This window comes from Alexandromys fortis, unplaced genomic scaffold (assembly GCF_014885135.2).
Source record: "Alexandromys fortis isolate MF-2015 unplaced genomic scaffold, M_Fortis_MF-2015_v1.1 scaffold_189, whole genome shotgun sequence".
Classification (NCBI taxonomy): Eukaryota; Metazoa; Chordata; class Mammalia; order Rodentia; family Cricetidae; genus Alexandromys; species Alexandromys fortis.
The window spans coordinates 2,613,336-2,616,714 of record NW_026068081.1 but is presented as its reverse complement, the minus strand read 5'-3'; positions in this window follow the sequence as shown (position 1 = coordinate 2,616,714).

The window sequence follows — 3,379 nt, the reverse complement described above, 5'->3', positions numbered from 1 at the left end:
CCGCAGCAGCAATGGATCCAGGTTTTACAGAAATATTACGTCATGGGATTTGACAGCCTCTTTAAAAAAAATTATGAATATTTTACCAAACCATCCGAGCAAGTGAATGCATTGCCAGTCCCTTTCTAGGGCTTAGAAGGGGACTCTGTAAGGGATGCCTGTGGGGGCGGGGAATGCATCCTTAGCATCCTTAGCACATGCCTGTGGCGCTAACATGTCTTCCTTCTCCACTGCCAGGCATTGACGCTCACTCAGACAGAAGAGTTTTCTTTCCACTCCCAAACGCGGGGCCCTTGGAAGTTAACCTCTCAAGAGCTATTTAGAACAGACTTTGTTTTGGGTATATCCATTCTGGAAGTAAAAGAAGAGGCAGTGAAATGCTTTTAATATGATCAGGTTCTAAATCTAACTAAATGTCTTTCCTGGATTGGCAAATGGCCTAAGGGATCAACTCCTCTGCCCCAACCTCAGGATGGATGTTCAAGACCTGTTTCCATTGTCCATGAGGAAAACCACAGATTAATAGGCTTCTTTAATTTAACTCAGTTTTGTCTCTGAAAAGGGTCCAGTAAAAGCGACCGCCCAATCTGTCTCTTGAATGGTGTTTATAACTGTTGCTGGGATACCGAAGGCTCTTTTGAGCCTTTGGCTAAGAGGGGCACTGTGCCTCTGACCTTGTTCACCTGCGCACACACAGCAAATAATGGCCAGCATGATAGAAAAGCGCTTCCAAACATTTGGAGTGTAATACAAGGCATTCCCAAATTGCAGCATCCAGTATTTGTTGTTTAAATACATTTCAACCTGAATACAGGAGTGAGCATTACACATAATAAGACAAGGCATTGAAAAGACAGATGTTAATTATTTGGCAGTAAATCGGATCACCTCTGACCTGCAACCCTGAGCTGTAATTCTGTGGGCTCTGCTTCTTGGTCCCGAAATTGATTGTAAATCTTTACATTTGTAATTTTGCTTACCCACCCACACAGTCTGTAAAGGACTGCTGCGAGCCAGAAACGATGCAGCTACAATTGTGTTAGGCATTTTCAACCCAAGTCCTTTCAATGCCTCTGCGTTTTATGTAAAAATGATGGCACGGGAGGACGGCTAACCTAGAAGGGACTTTAGAGTTTGTCTCCTCCCCAGACTCTTTCTCTCATGGATGACAAACTAAGGCGCTGATGTTAGACATGGTTTGGTGATTTGCCCCCAGGTTCCTCAGTGATCGTGGTTAAAGCCCCAAAGGAAAGGACTGACTGGACTGGGATGTTAATACGGGTGTCACACTCAGCAAACAGAACTCAGAGTCTAGAAGCTACCTCTTCCCTGCCCTCTTGCCTCCGACAACTTCTGGGAGTCTTGGCTCTAACTGAATGACACTCTTCTAAAAAAATAAAAAATAAATAAATAAACAACCCCCAAACACATGACATTTTAAAATCTAACTGGTGAGACTATGGTTCCGATAAATCAACTACTGTTGTAAGAATTGGCATCAATTTGGTGAGGATGGATAGACAGACCAGAAACTGCCAATAATGGTGATTTTAAAGGAGGACGCTAGGCATGGAAGAGGCAGATGAACGGAAAGAGAAAGAGGCAGATGAATGGAGAGAGAAAAAGGCAGATGAATGGAGAGAGGAAGAGGCAGATGGATGGAGAGAGGAAGAGGCAGATGGATGGAGAAAGCTTTACTTTGCATTTTATACCTTGTCTTTACGGTTTGGCTTTGATTACGACGTGCAGACATTAACTACACTGAAAAACTAAAGGGCAACTTACAAACACCATACCTACAAATGTCAAAGGAAAAATAGAATACACTTTAGTAACACCGACGCTTGAGAAGCCATTGCTCGGTCCGTCAAGACTTTGAAAATATTTTTTTTTCTCTCTCCCAAAGTATCCGTGACAGCAGAGGAGACTGAATGGACTTCCCCCCAGGAGTCTGGGGAAGAGCCAGCAACGGTCCTTGTTTACAAGAACTCACTTCGCAGTTTAGGTTTACAAAATACTTTCTAATTAATAAACCCTTAGTCTGCATCTCTTTTAATACATCCGCATCTCTTTTTTTTTTAAAAAAACATCTGCATCTCTTTTAATACAAAAATAATGGCTTAAATGACTTACCCTGCACGAAAGCAGTCCCTCTGGGAAACCAGCCCTTGTCTTCCCCGGCGGTCTGGAGCACCCGCAGCAGCGCACCGCTTCCAGAGACTGACTGAGTGGAGAGGCCCTCTGGAATAGGCAGCGCGCTGTTCACGAGCTGACCTGTATTCTGGCTCTCTCACCTGGAATCAGGCTCCACAGATCCTGTTATGCATTGAATAGTAACAAAACAACAGCATAAATTAGGGTGTTGCTAAGATTGTGTACCACCAATGTTTGCATGAGGATAATGGACATAATGAATTCTATAGCACTAGCCTGCACAGCTTGGAGAGATTAAAATCACTTTGTCTTTAAATTAAATTTCAAAAATCATTGAACGACAAGAATTGCAAGAACAACAACAGAAACCTCCCACCTCATCTGTGTCAGCCACCCCGTGACAGGAGGCAGCACTTCTTGCTTCCTCATCATTAGTGCCCGGTCCTACGTTTATTTTAATTGCTGGCAGCTCGGTGAGTACACATCTATTGTAATAACCATAAAGGGGGCTTGGGTCCTCTTGTATTGTGCTTGCAACCCTAAGTGGAGAGCCTCTTATTCCCTTTCAGGAACAAAATTTATAACCGAAAGACCCGGGTTGAAGTTTATTTTCTATCAGTGCTACACAATATGGTATGCCTGGTTTTGTTTTTAAAGGTGGGCTTGGATTTATAACACTGCTCTACTTTGTTCATTAGAAATGGGGGCTGAATGGCAAAATAAAACCTCATATTGGGATGTTGATTTGATGCCATGTATTATACCTATTACTCAACAGGGCTCTTTGTCCTCCAAGAAATATGGCTAACATCACTATCTGGCCATTTTACTGGTGAGGTAACTGAGGCTCCACCGGGAGCTTATCTGACTTGCCTGAGTTCATACAGTATGAAAATCCAGCTACTTCTGATCATAGAACTCTGGAAGCTCAACTTCCTTCTGATGATCACAGGTACTATTGGGGGGTGCTTATTACATATGTTCTGGGGCATCTGGTTCACCTTGGCAACTACCCCCTGAAACAGGTGTCATTATCCACATCTTATGTATAAGGAAACGGGGCTTAGAAAAATAAAAGTGCAGGGCAGTGGTGGCGCACGCCTTGCAGAGGCAGGTGGATCTCTGTGAGTTCGAGGCCAGCCTGGTCTACAAGAGCTAGTTCCAGGACAGGCTCCAAAGCTACAGAGAAACCCTGTCTCGAAAAACTGAAAAAAAAGAAAAAAGA